General features: G+C 41.1%; 1 protein-coding gene and 1 long non-coding RNA gene across 9 annotated transcripts in view; one reads left to right on the top strand and one right to left on the bottom strand.

The window, feature by feature from the left end:
- Positions 1-2220: 2220 nt before the first annotated feature.
- On the bottom strand, positions 2221-8913 carry LOC148049732 (uncharacterized). The gene is made up of 2 exons (XR_015697911.1): positions 8604-8913; positions 2221-2263 (listed from the first exon to the last, which is right to left on the bottom strand). It is a non-coding gene; the product is annotated as an uncharacterized LOC148049732 (long non-coding RNA).
- The window catches only part of TMEM63C (transmembrane protein 63C), a 77542-nt gene continuing 56410 nt past the window's right edge, over positions 4841-25972 (top strand). For 2 of the 8 annotated variants that reach the window (XM_014065227.2, XM_087724699.1), the window contains exons 1-2: positions 4926-5202; positions 22870-23059. The gene's annotated coding sequence lies outside the window, so the exon portion shown is untranslated. Of the gene's footprint in view, positions 4859-4924; positions 5203-16118; positions 16183-22869; positions 23060-25972 lie in introns of those variants that run through there. The other 6 variants (XM_087724664.1, XM_087724658.1, XM_087724673.1 and 3 more) reach the window with 6 other exon arrangements.

The raw sequence follows: 25972 nt of genomic DNA on the forward strand, positions 1-25972 counted from the left end.
TGGTGGAATTCAAATAATTTAACAACCGGTTCTCTGCCTTAATGATTTCTTTCAACAACCAGTTCACCAAACTTGCTCAAAAAGTTAACAACCGGTTCTCCCAAAGTGGTGCGAACTGGCTGAATCCCACCACTGTCTCCTTGGATCCATCAATTCTTCTCTTTTTTCTTCTTGTAAACCTTGAAATCTGGGGTAGAGCTCCTTTCCACCTATCTTCCCTTTCCATGTTCAACTCTTTCCATCTCCAACCACACTCAGTTCACTGTCAGTATCCACAATTATCTTGCCTCTTTGTTCATTTTCCCCTTGGGCTTTTAGGACTCTAACCTCCATTTTTTCCATTTGCTGGATATCTTCAATTTTTCCATCAAATTTTACTGCATTACAATCTATATTTTCTAATCTCTTCTCAATTCTCCCTCTGAGATCGCAGTCGATACTTTTGCTGCTGGATGGTCCTTTAGGACCTAAACTGTCCCGAAGAGACAGTGACAGGGAAGAGTACGTCTTGCTGATCTCAGGGACATCGCAAAGTCCCTGACTGATCCAAGAGAATCTCTTCTTGCCAGCAACAGAAGCGCAGCCAAAAGCTGCTGAAGTTGGGACAGCTCCGCAACGGGAGCAAAGGGGGAAAGAGAAAGTGTGTCCATCTGGTGAGGAAATTTTATTGTTATAAAAGAGACTGCCCAAAAAAAATCAAAGCTAACTTAAACTTGCAAAGAAAAGAAAAATAAGCAGCAAAATTAAGCTATATTGGACAGTGGGTTATCCTTTTTTTTTAATGGACGGAAATTTTGCAAGTATTCCCTACTTTTTAAAGTGAAAGTATTGGTTTTTTTCTTCTATTTCTTTTTTTTTTTACCTATGGATTAAATCTTTTTCTTTATTTTTATAATACTGGTTTGGAGGGTTTTTTTCTCTTTATTTTGCTCCATTTAAGAATTTTGGTTTTTTTAAGCCTGGAATACAAAGAAGATATAAAAGGAATATAAAGAGGGTAGTAACATCAGAGGGAAAAGAAGTTAGACTGCCACTTGGAGGTTGGAGACTGAGTCCTGGAAATATTGCTTTCTCTTTTTTCTCTTTGATCATTTTGACTTTGCACTTCAAAGGCTTCAGCTTGTTTACAGAAGAGATGAGAAGAGCACGGGTTGTTTACACAGGTGCTCTTTGGATGTTTCTTTGCAGCTGGAGTGAAGTGAAAACAAAATCTTATTTTGAAACTAGAGTGGCAGTGTTTACTAGTTGGAAGTATGGCAGAACAAAAAGATTATAAAGATTATGTTTGAAATTCAAAAATTATTAGAAACAACAGGTAGATTACATTTCTTACATCATCTGTTCTGAAAACTTCTTGATATGATACATCTTAGGGATTCATACCATGACGACCAAGTTCTCTTTAAATAAAAATGAGGTGTGTCTGCTTTTTGAAGAGGCTTGTTTGTCCCAGGCAAGAGTCAAAAGTGACTTGAAGTTAAAAATTTCAATTTTTTTCTTTCCTTTGTTTCAACAGTACTGTCTTTCTCTTGGCTCAGGGTATCCAGAAATTCTAGAGGTGATAAACTAGAAGTCACAGATATTTAATTTTATTTCTTTGACATAGATGGGCCTAATGCAAATGTCTTTATAAGAAATTTCCAAAACTTGGAACAAACATAGCTTCTTCAATCTTCTTCTTACACAAGTACAGTTTTTCCAGATCACTCCAAATCAATCTGTTCAAACCTAATAGATCAACTTTACAATTAGCATGTCTACCTATATTTCCAAAGGAAAACCAATCCACAGGATTCAGGAATGTCACTAGAAGTCCAGTAGGAAACGGAAGGAAAATATAACAACAAGGATAGACAGTTGGCAAAATATTTCGTAAATTCCCCTTATGTTTATGAAACTACCTTTCCTCTGAGGAAAAAAAATCCACATTACTTTACTGTAAGTGCCTCATGCAAATTTGAAAAGAAAGATATATTCTCAAATTGTAGGTTTTTGAACAGTACTCCAGATGTGCATTAGAATACCCTAGCAATACATCATTATTTATCATGTTCTTAGAAGGTACACATGAGCAGGCTCTAGGTTTCTGAGTGTCCTTTGTTCTTTTTTACCAAACACAAAAGACAGAATAGAGATTTTAAATCAAGGACTCCCCTCCCTTCTTCTCTCCATGTCTTTTTCTCTTTTTCATTTTGCTATTTCTTCATTTTTCCTTCCTCATCATGCCCTGTTTCATTCTGCTTCCTCCCTTTTCAACAGGCATCTGCAAGACAAGATAGGGAGAGGACTTCTGACAGATATCTTGGCAGATGGCTTCAGATAACTTCTAAAATCAGCTGGAACACCATATGTCATTAAGCACAAAGTGCAAGTGGTTTTACAGTCAACATTTACCTATTTTTGTGTTATTGTAATAAAAATTTGATAGTTGCACCAAGGATTGTACTATGCTCGAGACAAATAGATTACATCCTGCCTATAGTTTTTGAATGGTATTTGCACAAACTGGGTGTTAAAAGTCCACATGGCTAAAAGCTGCAGAAGTTGAGAAACACTGCCCTAGACAGCAGCCTCTTCCACCACCCATACATCCATATCTTTACATCAACCACTCAGTAGGAGTATGAAAAAGTTCATTGCATGAATACACACACACACACACACACACACACACACACACACCCCAGAGGTGGGTTGCTCCTGGCATTACTGCCAGTTCAAATAGGTCTGCGTATGCGCAAAAGTTAGAAAAAGAAAAAAAAAATAAACTTGTGCAATTACAATTTTTCTGTGCATGTGCAGAACCTAAAATCAAGATTGCGGCTCTGTAAGAGAACCGGTTCGGGGGCATGGCATGCCTGGAGCGCTGCTGGTTCCAGCGACCCAGGCTGCCAAACCACTACTGGTTCAGCTGAACCAGTAGGAATCCATCTCTGATATACACATAGAATGGGGTTTCTCGGCAGGTCTTGGATCCTGTGTCTGGATCCTGTGTAAAACCCCTGCAGACATGGTCTGAAGATGAGCTTTGGATGCCTGGTTCCTCAGAAGGAAGAGGTAGGACTTTCTACCCTGCAATCTTCTCCAGATCTCCATAACAATGTTAGAAGAAATGTCTATCTGGGTTCAGTTCCAAGTGGGGGAAAAGACACTGGATTCATGGAAGCTGCTTGGAAAAGTTTATTGATGATGGACAAGACCACATGGTTTGAGGTTCTGGGGGAAAAGGGAGATCACATGCCTTGAAGATCTTGAAGAAAAAAGGGAAAGATGCTGAGAGACCCTGAGTTTTATACCCTCTCTTGGGCCCTGCCTTGGAGCTTCCTGTTCCTGTGTAAGAAATGTATTCTGATTGGTGGTGGGGGTCTTAGCTAACTGTAGGCTGTCTGTCTCCCAGGCTTGGTTGAGCTGTTGCTGGGTGATGATGTAATGAAAGGGCGTTGGGATTCCTATTATGGCTCTGCCGGAAGGAGGTAGATCTTTGTTATGTAGACTAGACTGGCTCAGGCCTTAATGGCCCATTGACAAAGTGGGGACGCGCTGAGTTTGTGCCTCCCTTTTAGGTGGAAATATTCTGCCCTTTTAATATTTCCTAAAATATTTCATTTTCTGGGAGAGGGGTGGGTGCTTCCTACAACAATATGTCCATCTTACTTACTTCTTCTCCTTCATTTCTGTTCAAATCCTTGAAGATTCATTGCTGAAAAGCAAGAATATTACCAGCTAACTGTAGGTAATTTCAATTTGGCAAATGACATTTTAGAGAATGTGCTTCTGAACATAGGCAAGTGTTGGAAGAATACAGAGCAATTAAGAAGCAGGATGTCCCATTGCAATTAGTGATAAATATACGTGGTGCCTTGGATGCAGACTCTGGACTCAACCCAACAACCAGTAAAGAAATATATGAAAAGCTTTGTTCCTCTTTTAACTACAACTTGAAAAGGGAGAATGAATGAGATCAAAGTAGTCTACTATGCCTCCACACATACAGGTGTGTGGTTTTTTTAAAATTAAAATTGTGCTTTATTAAAATTGTGTTTTTTTATTTTTTAAATAAAAAATTTTTTTTTATTTAACTAGAAATCCAGAGCAGAGACAGGCATAGAACATTTTCCTCCTCATCCTATATACCCCACATTTGTCCTAGTGGCCAAAAAAGTTCAGGTGCAAATAGATGATGCGATTCCCATCATTAACCACGTTTCTCTGAGTCATGGCTTGCTCAATCCATTTTTTTAAAGGCTCACGTGACCCACCAGACTATAAACTAATCCCATCAGAAGGAACCCCCACAAAACCTAGATGCTGGCTAGCTCGTTGCCTGGGTTGTTGTCGCATAGCTAACTGTAAGGCTAGGACCTTCAGACGGAGACGCGCTTTTTTTTTTTTTTTGCCTCAGCAGCTTCGTTTGAACTTTACTGTAAACAAGTTTGCAAGGGAGGCGACGAGCTGCTCGCCCTTCCCCAAGAGATCGATTCTCCCTCCGCCATACGATCCATCGGCGCCGGCAAAGGGAAACCTTCCTTTCCCCTCTTTTTCTCCCGCTGATTGAGTTGGTAATTTGGGGACGGTCCCTTCCCCGGGCATTCTGAAGCGGCGAGGAAACTCAAGAGGCTCCCGTTTTCTGCTGCAGTGTTGCGGAAGGGAGGGGCGGAGGCGGAACGGGAAGGTCCCTCTTTGACGGCTCCTGTTAGCGAATGTTTTCTTCGCCGATGGAAAGTTCGACCTCTTTGTGACATAGAGCCAAGGCGGCTCCGAACAGCCCTCGGCAGGGGCGGGCAAAGGGGCATCACGCATCCCCGGGCAGCAGGCCTATGGGCGGTCCCCGCACGTCGGATAAACCCAAGCAGCCGAGGTGGGTGGGGCAGGAGGACGAAAGGGCTTCCCCTCCCCTTCCCAACCAGTGCGGCCCTTTGCACGGGGCTGGTAATTCGCAGACGGTCCCTTGGCTTGGCCGAGTTGGTTTGTTGTGGTGCCACGGTGTGCTTTCACAGCCCGGCGAGGCAGACCGGGCTCTTCGCGAGAGGCGTAGCCGGCGGAGGTGCAGTTGGCCCGGAAAGGGCGCTGCCCACAAAAAAATAAAGGCCCGCAAAAAAAGTGTCCCATCGCGCAGGCAGCAATTGGAAGATGGTCCCTCGGTAGCCGTGGTTGGATGATGGAGCGAATCCCCGAGATCTGAGTTGTGCACCTGCAGGTCAGGTAGGGAAGCCGGTTTTTCTCCCCGCTGGCCGCGTGCGGGGAAAGGAGAATCCCTTGCACGTTCCCTGCCTTTCTTGAGAATGAGCAGCGTTTGAGATCCCCTCGGGGGGGGGGGGACTGGAGAAGGGGAAGAGGATGCCTTGCCCACGAACTATGATTCTGGGTGACGGTGGGAGGATGGGTAGCTCAGCGTCGGCATGAGGGTTCCCCCCCCCTTAGTCAGACAAGATACCTTTTTGCCTTCCTTCCCACTCCTCTCTGAGTATCCGGAAAGCAAGATCCGGTAAGGTGGAGGTGGGGAGGAGGCCTCAGTCGTTACTGAGTCAATTGGTCTGGCACAGCTAAGACACAGAGAGCAAGCAGGAAGGTTTCCCTCAAACATATATGCTAGTCGTTCCCGGCTCTAGGGTGCTCATCTCAGTTTCAAAGCCAAAGCGCCAGCTCTGCCCGAAGACGCCTCCCACCAAAGGTGGTTCCTATTTTTCTACTTGCATTTTTATACGTGCTTTCAAACTGCTAGATTGGCAGAAGCAGGGACAAGTAATGGGAGCTCACTCCGTTATGTGGCACTAGGGATTCGAACCCCCGAACTGCCGACCTTTCTGATCGACAAGCTCAGCGTCTTAGGCACTGAGCTACCGCATCCCTTATTCCCTTTGACTACCCTACCCCTAAATGAATAAACACACAAACCCAACCCACCCACCCAAGCCCAATTGAACAGAAAGGCCCTTACTTGTCCATGCCCTATTTTGGTTCTTGGAAGGCACCTGACTGGGCAGAGTTGGAAGCAGGGTGCCAGGCCCTTGGGTGGGTCCAGTGCAGCTCCTATATCCTCCAGGTGAAAATAACTTCCAACACAAAAGTGCAAGCAATGTATTGTGTTGTTGTTTTTTAAAAAAAGAATATTTGCAAGGTGCCTAACATCCATTTGTCCCTGGGATACTTCTGATAAAAGACAGATTTGGTTTTTTGCAAGTTAGGTTGCTAAATGTTGAAACTTTGTTGTGCCTTCCATACGGTATACCGTGACTCTGTCTTAGGGTACATTTATGGTAAAATGGTACCTTTGAATAAGCTCTGAATGTATTTTTATCATTATTGGCAGCCAGACTGGATATAGGAGCCGTGGTAGCATGGTGGCTAGAATGCAGTATTGCAGGCTAATTCTGCTGACTGCCAGGGGTTCAATCCTCACTGGATTCAAGGTTGACTCAGCTTTACATCCTTCCAAGATGGGTAAAATGAGGATCCAGATTGTTGGGGGCAATAGACTGACTCTGTAAACTGCTTAGAGTGCTATAAAGCACTATAAAGCGGTATATAAGTCTGCTATTGCTATATCTGGAATCTTTCTCCTGGACAAAAAAAAAAGTGCTAGCAAAAAGGCCTGGCTAAGGTATAGTACTTCAGTCTATGGGTGGCGACACTGAATCTTTCATGTCAAGAAAATCAGGGCCATGTTGGAGGGAGAGATGATGCACAGCAGAAAATTTCATCATTGCATCTTGTTTTCACAGCACAGAGATTGATTGTTTGAATTTATAAGCCACGTCATATGTCACCTGAGGTCTCTACGAACCATTTATAATCCAGGCAGAATTTACCCTCATAGGCCTTTTTCTCACTGCTTGTTTTCCACCTGTGTTAATTCTCAGCAGAAAACTGTCTCTTGTCCCTATTGCTTCTTTCTACCCTGCTTCTATTACAGCTATGTCAGACCACTTCCCTCCAAGTTAAAGGTCAAGAAACCTTATGTGCACCTTGAGGCTTTCCTTGGATATTTCAAGTCCAAAATGGTTGAGGATGACTTTAAGGCAGCCTCCCTCGTGGGCTGGAGGCAAAATTAAGGCATTCATGAGGACAAGGCAGAGAAGAGATGTTGCCTTGCTTAAATGGAAGTAAGGAAGTACATTACCAAAGAATTGAAGGAGTTTCACCTCTCTTTTACCACTGCACAAGGAACATGCCCCAAATTTGGTTTTCCACCTCAGAATAAAGCAGCATGTTCTGAAGTTTCTGCTGAACTGTTTCAGGTTAGCCATGGTTCAACAGGATTGAAATCCAGAATTTTGGGTTATTTGGGGGTATGGATGGAACAAAATCCAAATGGGATAAGTGGAGCAAGGGCCACCAGGCTGTTTTCATCACAGTCTTTCCATCCTTCCCTTTCCTCAGCTGCTGCCACTGCTGGTCTCCCAGTGGCTCTTTCCCATCGCCCTACCTGCCCTTCCAATCTTCCCAGCAGCTTCATTTCCTCTCTTCTATCATTGATATTGTGGCACACTGTACTCCATCAGTCTAACTGCTCCACCATCTTCTCAGAGTCTTCCCCTTCTTGCCTCCTTTTCTCCCCATGGGCTAGTAGTTATATCCTCAGATTTCCCCTGCTTCCCCCTCCCCACTTCTGCATAGAACAAAACAGACCCAAATACTCCACACAGGCAGGTTTGGGGCAAGGACCAACCCCAACCTCCCTGTTCCAAACATAAAACCCCTTCATTGACAGATATTAGATCTCTTTACAGTGCATTGATCCACAACACAGAAGTTAAGGTTATGAACCACAAGAACATAATTCTGTGATTCTGAAAAACACGGAATAAATTTGTGTGTTGGTGGATGTTGAAGCACATGGTGAGATTTCTTGTGTACTGTTTTTTTTTTTTTTTTGGTGGTGTGGGGGGTCCATTTCATGTCTGCCAGCAGGAATTTTTCTCACACTTGCTCCTTGTTGTTTTTAATCCAAAAGGTAAAGAACTAAACATTGCTTGGAGAACAGGTGTTCGTGTATTGTACAAAGGTGGTCTGCGTTTTATCTCCATGATTTTCATTGATTTAGGAATTCAGCATAAGAGCATGAGTCAAAGAGATTCTCAATAGGGCAGCATCTGGGCTGTGGGTGAGGAACATGCTGAAAATAAAGATTATTTATTTCTTTATTTCTAAATAAAGTAGACATCAGCAAGTCCCAAAGCCATACAATATTTCCATGTATCCCTCTCAGTCTGAAGAAAGGACAAACTGGCCATAGAGTAACAGTATTCTTGCTCAGCCTCATATTATTTGGCCAACCTTCCTAAGGAATTATAGGAGTTAAAGTCCTAACAAATTGGAACAAATTCCTTGTTTTTTTTTAAAGAAGTATTTGGCAGGGATAATAACATGAAAGCCCAATATTCAGCATGTGATAAGTATCCCTGTGGGAATACGGTGCATCTTATAAAATTGTAGGCCCTTTCTGCCAGCCACCGTGGCTTTGCTGATTCAGAAATGCCACCTGCACAGCTTTTAAGCTTTTCTCCTCAGTCATAAGTGCCAGAAACATTTAAAACACAGCAGTTCCTGTTGTTTAGGGATTCCCAGGAAGGGAAAAAAGAAAGAGGTGCCAGTGTACTCACAGTTGCCCTAAGATGTCAGTCTATACTTTTTAACTCCGGACCTCAGATAAAAAAGACATTTCTTCAGCACTGCAACCCAACGATCTTTCCTTTTACGAGCTGCGAGGGTCTTTTGTATTATGCTTTGGAATGAAAGGAGAGCGGCTGTTAGCTGCAGAAGAAGTGAGAGGGAACCCTTAAGTGCCTGGCAAGCTGTGTATTGTGGGTTAGAGAGTGCATGGTTACCCGGCAGCAGCATTGCTCTGCTTCTAAACGATACCATGGCAACTTCGCTGACGGGTAATATGCAGTAGGTGACATTTCTGGCCTGATGACAGGCAAATTGGGTGGGGTGTGTGGTCACACAGAGTGGTAGAGGATTCTGCTGTTGAATGGAGTGGTGGCCATCCTAGTTCACCAATTCTTCACCTGCAAGCACAGTTTTTCTTTTCTTTCTTTGCTGATATATTTCTTAGGCTTGTGGGAGTAGGTTTGCTCCTGTACTTTTTAAACAGGGCTTTCACTTTAAATATAATTGACTGTTTTCCTCCCTCCCCTGCACAAAGATTCCAGAATTTCTCCCTCTTTTGCCATAATCGTCAGATGCATAACAAGTTGTTATGCCAGCAATAAGTGCTCAGTTTCTGACAGTCTGAATAGGCATTAATGGTGTGATTTGGCTGCAGAAAAAAAAGACAAATACAGTTTTAGACTGTATCTCTGAGAGTATACTTTGACGTCGGGAACAGTCAAGATCTATTGTGCCTAGTGCTGTATTGTGTGCCTGAGTGCCTTGTTCAAACAGGGTTGTAGTTAATTTGGAATGGACTTCAAGAAGAATAAGGATGATTAATTGGACTAAAAATTATCCTGTACAGGGAAAGACCAGGGATAAGATTCTGGAAAGCTATAAAAACAGAAGGCTTCGGAAGGGATGTAATAGCCAAGTACTTCAGGTACGTAAAGTGGAACCATCCAAGTACTAACTCCAAGTAGCAATGTTAAATAGGGAGAAAGCAGATTCTAGAACAGTGATGACTAACCTTTTTGCCATCGCATGCCAAAAGCCGGGGGGAGCGCAGGGGGGGTCATGCGCAGGTGTGTCCACACCCATAATTCTATGCGTGCGACCCCCCTGTGAGCATTCGACCCCCCCCTCCTCGTGCATGTGCATGCGACCCCCACCCTCTCCCCACTTTGGCATCTGACATCTGCAGATATGTTTGGGCTATAACCCCCGTCATGCTCAGGTACAAGCTGGTGATAATTATGCCGTTCATAACAGCCAGAAAGCAATACACTAGGGAAAGTTGTCCTAAGAATTTAATTTTAGGATTTAATTTAGGAATCAATCGTTGCTTTGGAAATGATGCATTCAGTGTTGGGCCCTGCTGGAAGTTGTTTCTGGTTGATTAAAAAAAACAACACCTAAAAACAACCTCTGGCATTCCAGATACAATATTACAGTATGCTGATCTTTGACCATAATAAAGATTTGGTTTGGTTTGTTTCATTGCATTTCGTTTCATCTGACTTGGTAGTTATAGAAAGCTTGTTCTGTGATTCTGGAAGCTGCTGCCTATCAACATGGGTCTGGGTGGACCAATGGACCAATGACGATGGGCTAGATTTTGGAATCCATTTTGATCTTTTAATCTTGTTTTAATGTTACTGTAGGCATTGTGGTTCATTATAACCAGTGTTTGGTAACTAGGCCAAATGTCACTCTTTAATCCAACGCCCTGCTTCTTACTGGCTGAATGGGTGGGCCACAAAGTTTACATTAGAAACCAGGGAAAGAGCCACAGGTCAGAATGAAGGACATCCTTTATATAGACCTAAACCTACGATCACAACTGAACCCAAAATTTATATTGTTAAGTGAACAATTTGTTGTGAGTTTTGCCCCATTTTATGACTTTTCTTGGCAGATTTGTTAAGTGAATCACTGTAGCTCTTATATTAGTAACATGGTTGTTAAGTGAATCTGATTTCCCATTGACTTTGCTTGTCAGAAGGCGCAAAAGGAGATCACATGACTCCGGGACACTGCAGCCGTCATAAGTGTGAACCAATTGCCAAGCATCCGAAGGTAAATCATGTGACCATGGGGATGCTGCAACAATCAGTGTGAAAAACAGTCATAAATCACTTTTTTCAGTGCCGTCGTAACTTTCAACTGTCACTAAATGAACTGTTATAAGTCGAGGACTGCCTGTATAACAAAAGGTATCAATTTCACTTCCCAATCTCTGTTGCTAAGGCTGAGAAAGACTGAAATCTCGGAAATCCTTGCCAGTTGCTTTACACAATGCTCAGCTATACGGAGCAGTAATCTTGACTCACTAAAGCAGTGAGGACATCTAAGAGTGTATTTGCATAATTTTACATTATAAATACTTAGCAAATGCCAAGACCCACCCCCTTAAGCTTGTAGGTTTGGGCTTTCCTTCCCTCCCCCCCCCCCCCCCGTCGCCCTGCTTCAGGATAGCCTATAGTATATGCCCAGGAAATAAATGGGTTCATTTGGAGAAAAACTCATGTGTATCCATAAAACCTGCTTTTCTGGATCAAATTGAAGGCTCTCCTGATCCATCAGTCAGAGACTGATAGCAAGACACATGTTGTCTTTGTCTTTTTTTTTATCACTAGCAGCATCTTAACTACAGAGCAATTGAGTGCAATGAGGCTGGTTACCTAAGGTTTTGTTACAATGTCAATCTGTGCCCAATTGTAGTCCTCTCTAATTGGCAGCAAGACTACCCTTTGCTCTTAATTTCCTACAGAACCTGTGACCAGAGATTTGCATGGGACCTTTGGGCCAAATTTAATGTGACTTTTGGGCCTTAAGAAGCGTAAGAGATGGAATTGACATAGAGAGCAGGAGTGCCAAATACCAATGAAGATAGATAGACAGGCAGATCGAGAGAGATAATGTCTGTTTGGTTGGCTTTGTTCATACAGCTGGAAAAATGTTCATTAAATAATTTTAAATAATTAATAATTAAATTAACATGACATTATTGATGATGGATAAAAGCTAAAATACTGCATGTTGCCTTCTGTAACACAGTAAGATATTGAAACGCTGTGGCTGAAATTTCTGATCTGTCTATGGTCCTGTCCCTCAACATGTCCTGTGCACCCGTCTGATACCAGGAATAAAGGTGTGTTCTTCCTGCATGCCTGCATGGCCATCACAGGCTGGTACAGCACCTGAGCACAAGGCAAGGCAGGGCCCCATCAGCTGTTGGACTCCAACAATACCATTATTATTATTATTATTAGTTTGCTCTGGTGGGCTATGCAGAAGAACTCAGTGAGCCCTACAGGTTTCAAACCCCTGACATAGCCCTGTAATCTATCTACTCAATGTCCTTTTTCTTGATGCAGGCAGAAATGCCAGTTGGTGGTCCTAACTTCACTACCTTCTCTGAATCTAATATTAAAGCTCCTGCTATCCACACAAAGCTTCCTTCAGCATTTCAAAGAGTTAAAAGGGCAGGACAGGCATTCCAAATGAATGGAGATTCAGTGCAGCCATGCATTTCTAATATGGCCTAACATCATTTCCTTGAGATCTGAACTCTTCCAAGAGGAGGAAAAGTTGCTTATGACTTAGGCGGAAATAGGTAAACCTTACTGTGATCCTGGGCAGGAGTACAGATTTATGAATCTGCACAGCTGTCACAGGAGCAGCAGGATTTCGCATCACTGAGCATGTAATGAAGTGATAAGGACTGTCTGTGTTCTCTCCGTGCTTGCTAAGGGGTCTGGAACAGAGCGTGCTCTTTGAAGTTGCACGTTCTGTTTATGAGCTGAGCTTGTTGCTTTGTTTTTCCATTTTTGAAAAAAAGAAGCTTTTTTTCCTCTGTTGCTGGAACCTACATATGATTGAATCAAGCACACAAGCAGAGATGACAACTCAGCTGGGTTGCTTCTTGGCAGGCTATAAAAAGAGGAAAGGCACCAAATGTTATTCTGAGTACATTTAGCGCTTTGTCCAGAGAAGCCAAAAGTACCTGGAAGCATGACAGGGCTTCAGAGAAGATGGCTGGCTTGCTGGAGAAACAGGTCACAGCTGCTGTGGTCAAAGTGAGGCTTTTAAAAAGTAGCCTTCCAGTAGTCAAGATATTGTTTCATATTTAAAAGGTAACTATATGAGTAGTACACTATATCCAGCTTCTGTGCAACAGGAAGGAATTGGCTTAGTGCAAAAGATTATTAAGTTGGAGCGATGTGTATAACAGAACAAGAAAGCATGAATAAATAAATTAGCTGGCTCGTGTACCAATAGATGTTCTAATTCTCAATATTTTAACTAGAGGATAGAAAGGATAGAAGAAAATGGAATTAACCTCATCATCTTCTGAAGTCCCTGGCCGTCGCCGTTCTATTGAGTCACGTATCACAGCAATGTTATAGCTGCATGTTCTTGTTCATCGCACCTGCCCTAAACCCAGAAGCTGCTTTTCCCATTACCAAGGTTAAAGCAAGATTTAGTTGCCATACATTATAATAATCATTAAAAATGATGTAGTGCTTTAAAAATGCAACACTTTAAGCCTGAAACCGAATGCTGGCTCAATATTGCTGCTGTTACATTAGGAAGAATGATGTGAGGATACCTGGGGACAGTGCCAGCCTCCCTGGAACGAAGCTACAAATTATAAGTAATCCTTTCATGAGTTAGCAAAAGCAACCAAGAGACCATCTCTTGAACAGGTTGAAAGCTGCAGTGTCACCATCACTAAAGGCCAACGGGGGAGGGGGACTGGAGGAAAGGCAGGAAAGAAAGAAAAAGAAAGAAAGAAAGAAAGAAAGAAAGAAAGAAAGAAAGAAAGAAAGAAAGAAAGAGCATTTGAAGCTATAAATGAGAAAGCAGATCCACAGGCAAATGCGATACATTGCTGATGTTGCACATCCTGTTTCTTGAATGCTTAGAGCAGTGTTTCTCAACCTCGGCGACTTTAAGTCCTGTGGACTTCAACTCCCCAAATCCCCTAGAATTCTGGAAGTTGAAGTCCACAGGACGTAATGTCTCCAAGGTTGAGAAACACTGGCTTAGAGGCTGGACCTGCCCTGTTTGTGAGCTACAGTCATGAAGTTGCAATCTCCTACCACTAAAAGCAATTGGAATACACTACATGACTTAAACTTACTACCTAAATAAATAAAAAAAGGGGGGTTTGATCGAGCCTCGCAAACCAAATATTACTGTAATAGGAGTTCTTGCTCTGTGCCTCCATTGGATTTGGTACATGATAAAACCATGAACGAGTTAAAAAATGGTGCCGTGACAAGATATTTAATAGAAAATGCTAATAGGGATCATTATTTTCATGCTACAGTGATAATAGAAAGAACTCCTGCTAATAGAAAGAACTACAGTTGTGCAGATTTGGGAGAACATTGCCTGGATTCTGTACAGCCATTAATATTAGCAGAGGGTTTTAATGATATACCATAGAAAACCCTGCTTAGGAAGGCTGGAGATGCTTTTCATTCTGCTTGTAGTGTCTCAAGCCTGTCTGTTCTTTCAGTTTCTATTGTTCTCAGTCCCTATCAATATTTCTGGGAAATTGTTGATAGCCTACTAAATTTGGGTTCTAGGTATTGGTCTCTGAGGAAGAAATTGCAAAGCCTCAGGTATAATATTAACAATATAAGAACTGGGCTGTGGGGAAGCATATGAAAAATATTATTGTAACAGATGTATTTCTGCTAGGCTTTGCAAGAACAAACATCCTGAACAAAAGAACTTGGCTGTGAATATTTATTGCAAAAATAACAGGATTTTTTAAAAAATTCCAGCCGCTTTTTCCCATTCTTATAAACAGGAATGTTTAAAATGTGCTTAGAATCAGTTTTGAAACTATCATGTCTAAAAATGATGCTTTGGTCTTGGGAGTGCTTTTCCCCAAAAATTTGTCTCCTAGCCTCAGTAGATTTTTTTTTTGAGAACCAAGACAGTTATTCCATATATATTTACTTACGAATGAACTACCTTAAAATTAGGAGACTTTTCATTATTTTGGAATTTTGATAGTCGTATAGCTTTCAATTATTTCTTTTCATTTTATTAACTGAAATAAGTGTCAGAGTAACTATTAGATTAGGACTAGGGAGATCCATGCTGAAAGGTCTATATAATCTTAAGGCTTATTTGTTGTCTTTGAGCCAATTCTGCTTTTCATCATAGCCTACATCAAGAGACTATTGTGGGGATAAATTTGACCCGAAGCATCAATGCCAATTTCTATTTTGAGGAGAAATATGAGATATAAATGCATACAATTGTACTTTTGAATAGCAAACTGTTATAGTTAATTAGGAGAATCTTTATAATTGGGTTAACTGTGTCTTCCAGACTTTGCCTATACATCATATTCCTTATCAGCATATCCATTGGTGAAATGATAAACCTATAATCAATTTAAAAAAATAGCTGGCTAGGTGTCCCTCCACTTTGAGAGAAAGTTTTCTTTTGCAGATATTGACTGGACTCTGATTTATGCCTTTTAGTCTGCTAGATCCTGAACAGCAACTTGAATGTCAAGGGATTGGCTTAGTACCTACAGTAGATGGTTTATTGGTTTTGAGTGATAAATTGATGCAGCTGCTATATTAAAACCCTTTGCCAGGAAGAACATGCTGGTACAGGATATAGAAAACTGTTATCTTTGAATAACATGGCTTTAAATTTATGCAGTCCAGAGCTTCAAATAATTTCCTATAATTTCACAGGAAAACATCTGTCTAGACAGTTCTTCAGTCCAGGTAGTAGAGAAGCTGTACAGAGTCCTAACACTTAGAGTTGTTGAATATTTTCACAATTCCAAGACATTTTTCCAACTGAAATAAATGATTGGAATGCTTAAGTTACTTGTTTATGTTCCATTGTAGAATGCTTGACCTATCTTGGATCACACCTTGGATTCTTGGATGCTATTTTTATGGTTAGTTCAGTGATGGGATACAAAAAATTTTTACTACCAGTTTTGTGGGCGTGGCTTGGTGGGCATGGTGTGGCTTGGTGGGTGTGGCAGGGGAAGGTTATTGCAAAATCCCCATTCCCTCCCGATCAGCTGGGACTCGGGAGGCAGAGAATAGATGGGGGCGGGGCCAGTCAGAGGTGGTATTTACCATTTCTCTGAACTTTCAAAATTTCCGCTACCGGTTCTCCAGAACTGGTCAGAACCTGCTGAATACCACCTCTAGGTTAGTTGTAATGATGGAATCTGTTTTTTTAGAGAAAATTTGGTCTTTCCTAAGTTTATGCACATAGTTAAAGTAGAACTCATCTCTATATTTCATCATCTTTCCTTTATTTGTAGAGTTCATTTTTTTTACTGTAAGCGTTTAACATTTTAACAATAATACTTAATAATGATAATACTTTTAAACATTTTTTAAAATAATAAATAATATATTTTTAAATAATGTACTTAAAATAATACTCATGGCTTATTAAAGATGTTATGTTGTTGACTTACTTATGCTAATGTTTTAATATCCCTGCTCTTCCATTTTTAGATGTGAAATCTGAGGATTTTGCTTCTCATTTTGATAGCAGCAGCAGCAAACCTGTCCGGACAAGGTATTAAATTGTTTAAAGTCTGCCTGTCCCAAAGTTTAAAGGGTAAAGCCAGGAATCACAAGATAGATTCATAGAAGCATGTCAATCAACCCATACATTAAGTCATTCACATAGAAAGGCAGACAGTAGGCATTCTTGTGCCAGTGATGGGTTCCGGATCCTGTTGCAACCGGTACGCTGCGTACTTACCGCCCACAATGCTCCAGCTACTTGGCGGAGCATCGCACAGGTGCCGTACACTCTGTGTGCATGCACGAAAGCCCTGATCAGCTCAAATACAGGTAAGGAGAGCAGGCGGGTGGGCCCGCCAGAGCACCGTACCGGAACTGTACCTGGTGCTCCCAGCAGGCACCGGTACGCCTGTATCGGGGCGCACCGGTCGTATCCCACCACTGCCCTGTGCCTGCTTCTCCCATAAGCAACACAGAATTATCATTCCTATCCTTTATGTGGAAATGTCACACTTTCTGCCTTCATGCTTCATTATGGCTCTCTGCAAATCCCCCTCTTTCGTCCCTCATGTCAAAGAGTAAGTTTAGATCTCTGCTCTATTCCCCCCCCCTTTTGTTTGTTCTGCCTGGTTCTGGTACACCTCAAAATTGTCATCTGCTAATTGTGTTTATCTTAAAAGAGTTTTAAGAGCAGAAAGTATTCATAGACCTTTCTACGCACAAGTAAAATGAAACAATAAGAAATGTGTCAGGAGACACATTGGCCAGAATATCTTTTTAGCCAAATTTCTGGAATTCTTTGCTTGACGTATGTGTGGTTTGATTGGCCTGATATTTAAGAAGAGCCTGAAGGGAGTTTTTTTGCCTCTTGCTAATTAGCATTTGGGGCGCTGAGTGCTTTTTACATGGCTTTAAATTGTTTTCAAATTCATTACTAATTACTAATTAAATCTTTTTTTAAAAACAAAGAAAGTTCCACTTCCATAAAAGATTCAGTTCAGTGGATGGCTAGCTGGATTTATAATCTGCCAGGATCATTGTTTTAATTGTGTTTAAGTCAGAGTTTATTTCCTCAGTTGCAGTGGTGATCTGTAGCTTAATAAAGAAGTGCCAAATCAACGTGCAAAGAGAGAACTGAAGGGAAAGCCTTTCAGTCCCCAAATTCATTGTAACTTTATAACCAGCACTTACCAAGCTGGGAAAAATCAAAGTAAACAGTGAAGATTTCTGCAGAGCTTGGGCACAAGAACTCCCACACATTCCATCGCTCAGACTTATTTCATAATGCCTTCTCAATATCATAAAAAGAACGATGGTTTGAAGCTTAATAGCTCCCCTTCACAGCATCATTTCAGAGCTGGGGGAAATGAAGAGGACAGCAAATTGGCTTCAAATAGCTTTTGAAACATTGTCGGTTAAAATGAAGTGGAAGTACCCTCTGCCCTTGAAACTTCTTTCCCGTTAAATTGAGTTTTGTCTTTAGAACAAGAGTCAGCCTGAATGGAAAATCTGGGGTTATACTCAAAAACGTTTGAGTGGTAATAGGATGGAGGAGAAGGCCGCTCTGAGATAATTTAATAGAGAAATAAATAACCACATTTGTGAATATTGAAATCCAGAATGGATTCAATAGTGAGAGTTTACTTTATGGATACATATTAGTCCTTAAAATAAGCAATGAATGGAAGCAAAACCCATCTGAGAATGACTGGAGTGAGAGATGGTTTGGTCTGAGCATCTCACTATGGAAAAATTGCAACAAGATAAGTTCTGCAATCTTTCAAGAGAACATTTAGGATGGAGACAGCAGGTGCCTTCATATATCACCATAAACAAGGGCAAAGTAATGTCAGGGCATTTCAACTTTTAGAGTACCCTACGGAAGACCTCAAAGTGATTACTTTGGGAAACAGAATGTATTGGAAGGTTTCAAATTATCTAAGTAGGCTGCAACAAATGCAGTGAGTTTTTAAGATATTACAGTTGTTAATTGATAAGGTACTTACACTGGTAGTCCTCGACTTATGACCCCAGTTGAGCCCCAAATATATGTCATTAAGTGAGGCATTTGTTAAGTCGGTTTTGCCCCGTTTTACAACCTTTCTTGCCACAGTTGTTCAGTAAATCATTGCAGTTGTTAAGTTAGTAGCCTAGTTGTTAAATGAATCTGGTTTGTCCATTGGCTTTGCTTGTCAGAAGGTCCAAAAAGGGATCATATGACAATGGGATACTTACAATGGTCATAAATATGAACCAGTTGCCTAGCGTCTGAACTTTGATCACATGATCATGGGGATGCTACAATGGTTGTAAGTGTGGAAAATGATCATTAGGCACTTTTACCAGTGTTGTTGTAACTTTGAACAGTCACTATACGAGCTGTTGTAAGTCACGGACTATCTGCAGTCTGTCTCTCACTGTAACTTGCATCTGTATAACCAGCCTGTCTTCTCTTCCTTCCCTCCCACATTTCCAGTTTAAATCCTACATCACCTAACTACTCTATGCACCTGATGAAGTGAGACAGGGGTGGGTTACTGATGGCATTACTGCTGGTTCGGTGCACACATACATTTTGTGTGTGCACTTTCGCTTCACTCGCACACATGCCAAACGCACGCTCTGCACCCGTGCACATTTGCAAATAAAAAGGTCTGCGCATGCATAAAACCTTAAAAACTGGAAAAAAAATTTGCAATGAAAATCATTCTGCGCATGCGCAGAACCGAAAAACAAGATGGTGCTGCCGTAGGAGAACCAATTTGAGGGCACTACCGGTTCCAGCGACCCAGGCTGCCAAGTTACTACCTATTCGGCTGAACCGGTCTGAACCAGTAAGAACCCACCTCTGAAGTGAGCTCATGAAAGCTTATTTTGTTTTAATAAAATGTGTTAGTTGGAAAAGAAGCTACCAGATACCTTCTGGTACTAAGTTTATAGCCCAGAGTCTGGTAGCTCTTTTTCCAACTAACAGTAGTTTTATTTAATACTACTCATGGGGGAAAGAAAGCAAACTGGGGGACATGGTGCAGATGATCAATCAAATTGCAACTTTCGGTCTCTGGCAACAACTAGAAAGAGCCACACCACCTTCAACATAGCAGGGGTTGAGTGACCCAAGGAAGCAGCAGAGATCCTGTGGTTGTGATTGTTTTTGTGATGAATTGTAAGTACAGAGTGACCCAATTTAGACTAGGTCCAATGCACCAAGATGAAGAAAGCTTGTCACTTCTTTCCAGTCCAATTAAACTGAACAACTAGTTTTCCTTTTCACTTGTGGAACTGGGCAAATGAAACAGATACAGGAAGTTCCATACTATTAATAAGGCTTAATAATGGCTAGCTAAAAATCATTTGAACATTGATCATTTAAGCCCAACATTTTCCATGCAGTTATTAAGTGAGTTGTGTTCCATTTTATGATCTTTTTTTTTGCCAAAGTTGTTAAGTGAATCATTGTGCTTGTTAAGTGAATCATGCGATCATTAAGCGAGTTTGGCTTCCTGCACTGATTTGCTTGTAGGAAGCCAGCTGGCAAGGTTACAAATAGTGATCACATGACCCCAGGATGGTGCCAGTTGCCAAGCACCCAAATTTTGATCACATGACCATGGGGATGCCGCAACAGTATTTCTTTGGAAAACGTAGGTGTACTATTGCTTTGTTTTTGTTCTGTACGCAAAAGATTTCAAGTGTGATACCAAAGGAATAGAATTCAAACTATAAATCAATTTCTGCTTCATCTTAATGGTGTAACCTGCTCTTTAGACTTTGGAGCATGTATAAAATTGATACGGAGGGAGGAAAAATTAAAGTTATAAAGTATGGTGATCCAAAGCCATATATAATAAACCAACCATAATATAATTGGTTTTTTTGTTTTGGATTCAACACGTTCTTTGGACCCAGCTATTTTGGATTTCAAATCGTAGTTTATAGCTTTTAAATAAGGATTTTGACTTATCCAATAAAACATAGTTAAATGAACCATGGTTTAAGTGTTATCTTTCAATTAAGATTACTGACAAGCTGTGAAAAATTGTAAGCCAGCCATATATCCAACCATAAAAAAAGAAAGGCACTCACAAGTTGATCTTGCCCCCTGGACACAACTATGTAGGTTTATTAACAGCAGTAGGACAATGGCTTGACGTGCCTTTAGGGATGGGGTTTAAATTTCTCAACCTAATTAACTGGCAACATAAAACATTTTGCATGCCAAAACCTCCCTTGAGCTGAGCAATACTTTCTGACAATTCCAATATTATTTGCTACTCTTTGTGATGATGTGGAAGAAAAATTAGCTAATGCTTAGCTGTGTACGCATAGAGAGGGCAGTGCCAAGCAAATATCAAATTGCTGCAATTCTGGGAAGGGTGTGTATACACTAATGCTGCGGTCTAATTAACGTTTGCTTAGTGCTTTGCAGATACACCATGCACTGTAAAATGAACTGGGAATGTGCGTAAAGCACGAAATGTGCAGGGGATTATCAACTAAAACAGGACGACAACTATGGCCCCTTTATGACTTGTGGACTTGCTAGCTCAGGAATTCTGGGAGTTGAAATCCACAGATTGTTAAAAGGGCCACAGTTGCCCATCCCTGACCAAAAGGTCCTGGAGATTGTCTGCCCCCTCTCCATAGGCCGAGGGAGGAAAAACTTTTCCAAAGCAGCCTTTATAGTGGTATTTATCTGGGAGCTACCTGCCCCTAATCCCCTAGAAACATTTGCTTTAATTCATGTCCTTCAGAATATTGTAAAAGAGAAATAACGGATGTGCTCTTGAGTTTTACTATTCCCTGTTCTTGTTTCTCTTTTTCATCATTTTTGCTGATGACCAGTAAGAAAAATCAGAGTAAGTTTAAATGTTATGCTAAGAAGAAAATTATAAACAATATTCCAGATGAAGCAAGTGTCTGGGCAAAATACTATTTTGGGCAAAATACTATTTTGGTTTTATGTATGTATGTATGTATGTATGTATGTATGTATGTATGTATGTATGTATGTATGTAATATTTGTGCTGATAAATAAATAAAGGGAGACTAGTATAGATCTATTTCAAGCTATTTAGCTCTCATCAGCTAGCCATACCCTTACTGGGAATCGAGCCTGTGCTGTATTGCCTCTAAGGCAGATGTGTTAACCATTGAGCCACAGAGCTCGACTCCTTATCAGCCAGCCAGAGTGAAAGGTATCTATTTAGATTTTACAACCCCCGGTATGCCCAAATATGGGAGGAAGATCACTACTTCCATTCTCTGTCCCCCAGCTTGCCACAAGAGACCATCCAGACAGAAACCTAAAAACTGGTCTGGGTCATGTGTGTTAGGATATATATATCCTACCCATGCCAGCAATAGCTGTTTGGTGTTTTTCAATCCTCCCTATAAAAGCTTGAGTCTGAGACTTTGTAGATTCAAACCATCATTCTACTACTGAATATGGGCCTTAGTCTGATTTAGCTTTAATGCAGTCTATTGAAGGTCTTTGTGATGCTCAGAAGCTTGCACTTTTAGATGGTGGTAGTATATCTGCACTACCATTCATTCACATTCAGAACAGGGAGGCGAAAAATAAATTTGCAAATATTCAGGAACATAAAGGGCTGGAAACGTGTGGTGGGCATTGATGTATACTTAGTAAGTGTGTCTGCCAGTGGAATGTGCAAATTTGGGCTCTTTTAGATCACGAGGGCTTACAGCTTTCCTCTCATTTTTGTTGGGATAATTGACTTCAAGAGCAAGCTGCAATGTGTTCACTGATGGGTTGAGGTCACAATTTCCATAAAATGCCTGATTCTTTATGGCTAGAATTATTTGGCACAAATATTAATTTAAGCATCCACTTCTTCAGTAGTCAGAGATACTTAATTGAAAAGAAACAACGATGAAATTACATCTGCTCTACACTAGGGAAGGGTCCTGCATTTTCTAAGAGGCAGCAGACTGAATCATTACCATGTGGTGAATCCCTTCCTTTCCATCTTGGTTTTAAAGTAATGAATCATATTTCCTGCAAAATGGAGATCAGAAACCCAGGTGGATCTTATTTCTAGGGTTGAGACGGGGTATCGGTATCATTGTTTTTTCCTCTGATGATTCAGAATCATGCAGATCAAAATTAGTATCTTCCAGTTTTTTGGCATAATGATGGATGTGTAACTGTGATATTTCATCATCCTCAGGCCCCATGACTCTGCGTATCAAGTCTCATCTACATCCATTCTTCCATACTTGCTTGCCATAACCCTTTCTGCAAAAATAACTTAAAAAACTGAATCAAACTGGACAGAAGAGCAGCAAGAATTGGGCAGTTGAGTGTTTACATCCATGTATTTGTTTTAACTTGCATTTTGACTATTCTGACCTACACATTTCAGCTGAGCATGATACGTAAAATGCAAAGAGAGAACAGATAGTGGTTGCCTTTGACAAAAAGCAAGCTAAAATGACAGAGCAGACTGACTGTTTCTTGGGGATGTTTTTCCAGGATGGGGTCCCTCTCCGTTCCATTGACTGGGGTTACAGATTGTGATTAGAAAAGGAAACAGCCTTTCTGGACAGCTGGCCAATCCAACTCTCTGATGCCTGCCAACACAAGGGAGCTCCCAATTTCCAGATATGCAAGAGAGAGGGGGAAAAAGGAACAAATTCTTTATGCATCATAAGCTATGTCTGTAGTGTAACAGCCTCAGCGATACTGAAACATCATTCCTCTTCTGTCTCCAGGGTCCTCAAGACATTACTGCTGTTTCAAGGCAAGAGTCTGCTCCAACACTGATTGTGGGAACTTTACTGAAGCCCACTGAGCTGGATACATTAAGGAAACCTTTTGCTAATCAAAACCCAGGCATCCCTCCTTCATCCCCTGTTATTCTCAATAGCATGTGTTCCGGACTGAGCTGCTGATCCTTGTCAGGTAAGTTGCAAATTCCATAAGACTTGGGTTTTGGAAGGGTGGGGGGTAGTTAAGTTGAGGAGGAGAAATCTGCTGGGCTGTTTAGTGTGAGAATTTCTTTCAGCAACCTGTAACCAGACAACCTGAAGAATTTATTCTGGCTTCTGCCCTTGCAGAATTGATGAAAACCAGGAGTTCAGTTCTTGTTGAGTCTTCAGCACTCTTTTATTCTGAATATACAGTATAGCAGTCTTTTAGAAATTCTTGCTCAAAATCTACGAACTTTTCAGAGCTGAAGGTGGGGAATTTCTTTTCAGTCTAAAATTGAGACAGTGATTTTCTTCAACATAATGCTAATTTACACCACAACTAAGAGCTTAGATATAAGGGCTTTATACTAATAAACCTCTGAATTATCTAAGTGTAGTATCATCTGCTGAGGCTGTGACTGTGGCTCAGGGATTTAGACAAGAATCCTCTAAGACCTACCCAAAGATGCATAGATGTATTTTTCTATAAAAAGAATACTTTCTGACTCTGAAATTAGCCTTTGTTTGTCCATGAATGTATGGACGATTAGGAAGATGGGATGAAGTTTTCCGCAAGAGTATTTTGTGTGACAGTGGCTCATGGGTAATCTTGTAGATCATTAATGGGGAAAATATCTCTTGGATGTCTTGGAACACCTGTAAGGCATTTTGGTCTGATGCTTTGTAGATCTCAGCAGGAACTCCATTCTGCCCTGTTGCTTTGAGTTCACCTATAAGATCACTTCCTTGATCTCATCAATAGAAGGAGGCAAGTCTAGAGTATCTAAGACTGGCAGCCGAGAAATCTGCTGTAAAACATCAGAATCAACTCTGGAGAACCCACTGAGTAGATTAGAAAAATGTCCAGCCCAGTGGTTTCTCAGACCTTCCTAATGTTGGAACATGACAGCAAGGGGGGAAGCATTGTGATTTAGAAAGACCATACACTGACTTCATGATATTGACAAACTTTCAGGTGGCATGCATACAATTCTACCTGCTCAGCTTTCTTTGCCATCTTGTCCTGCATTTCTTGCAGTTTTATCTGTACTTTGGACTGCAGATATTTAAAGTTGTCTTTTTTGAAACAGATGATGGATTGTTCTGCCAGTCTGCATAAGCCTTGTTCTTGGCCTGAAAGGCTACTGAAATCGTCTCGTGTTTCATCAAACTAGTCTTCATGTGCCTGGGGTTTCAGTCCAAGTACAGTTGTTGCGGTCTATATTTAGGGTCCCAAGTTATGGGTTGTGGCCTATTCACAACTGGGATGCATTAGTGTTGGGTTGGAGCATGTGCGCACTGCCACTTGTGTGAGCAATGGATACACATGCCTGCCACTCAAACAAATGAAGCTGTGCGCGTGCATGTACAATACATACCTGCCCCTTGCACAAAAGCATCCCTTCTTTCCCCCCTCCCCCTGCACTGGGCCACCAACCCGGAAACATTGGTCTATACGATATCTTTAAACTGTGTCCATTTTTCAGAGCAGGTTCCTACAAGCAGTAAATTGCTGGAGAGTTTTTCATTAAGTACATCTTGGAAACATTGGGCTTGATCTGGTCTTATAATCTTCTGGTGTTGAATGACTTTCTTGGTTGTTTAATATGTAGAGGGACTATGTTTAGCTTGCAGACCAACCAGACCAGCTTGTGGTCAGTCCACCACTTAGCACCTCGCATGTTAATATCATGCTGTTGTCATATTATGATATAGTTAAGCAGGTTGCCAGTGTTTGGACCTGGAGCCCATTGAGGTAGTTGTCTACTTTTTGAACATCATGTTTACAATGCACAGGTTGTGCTTGACATATTTGCTCAGAACCAGCAAACGATGCTATTCAGTTTGCCTACTCTGCGTTTCCCAAGAACTCTGTCTCAGTTGTCCCTGTTTGTCCCCATTCTGGCATTGAAATCTTCCAGAAAGATGAGTTTGTTACTGATGAGTTGTTCGAATAATCCAGGTCCTTGTAGAAACTTTCCTTGTCTTTATCTGGACTCATGAGAGTTGGTATATAGGCATTGACAGTACTTTAAAGTGCTTATTGATCTTTTAGGTAAAGTGGGTCTGTTTTAAACCAATCTCATAAGATTGTCAATTTTGGATACCTTGCCCCTGAGATACTATAAAGCTATTTTAAAAGAGTGAATTCTGGTGAGATTTCACAATCATAAACAAGATTTCACCCATATAAATGTTTCATATTAGCTTTTTCTTTCATTTATCCTACAGGTGCTATAGCACCCAAAGTACTTTGGGAGCTATGGCGCCCATAAGATAAACATTTCAGATAAACCATTATTGCCAACAGTCACAATGGTCTCCTATTTTGTGTACTATAATCTTCCCTAAAACCAAATGGAGTTGTTTATTTGTAGGGAGAGGGACATAATATGAGGATTTCATCTCCTCTAACCAGAGAACATCCAGATCTCCCCTTCCAACATCTTTGCTTTAAAGAAAGTTACCAAGAAAGCTAAAGTCATTAGATATTAATATTCTGCCATTTCCAGATGGCCCTGTTCCCAGTCTCACCCTCTCAAAGTATTTTGGAGTCCTCTCTTGCTGAGCTCAGAATGATGAGAAAAAGCAGAGTAAATCATTAACCAGTCAAGGCTGCCTCCAACCCAGGAGAAGACTTAGGTCATTGCCCCACCCTTCAGCTATACCAGCTCCCAGTAATTTTTTTAAAATGTCCCTATTTTATATCAAAAAGGGAAAATTAAACTATTAGTCTTCATTTTATCAATTTGGGGTATTTTCAGTACATGCAGTTTGTGTATAGACATTGGTTATAATAAAAACCCTGGGGTAATAAGTTGTATAGACCTCAGCCCTTATTGGAAGTTCTCTTGGTGTCATGTCCCCGTAGTTTTGCAAACGGGGGCTTTTCATGAGAGCTATA

The sequence above is a fragment of the Thamnophis sirtalis genome, unplaced genomic scaffold (genome assembly GCF_051295495.1).
Source record: "Thamnophis sirtalis isolate CommonGarterSnake01/CBP01778 unplaced genomic scaffold, rThaSir2_p1.2 scaffold_1, whole genome shotgun sequence".
Taxonomy (NCBI): domain Eukaryota; kingdom Metazoa; phylum Chordata; class Lepidosauria; order Squamata; family Natricidae; genus Thamnophis; species Thamnophis sirtalis.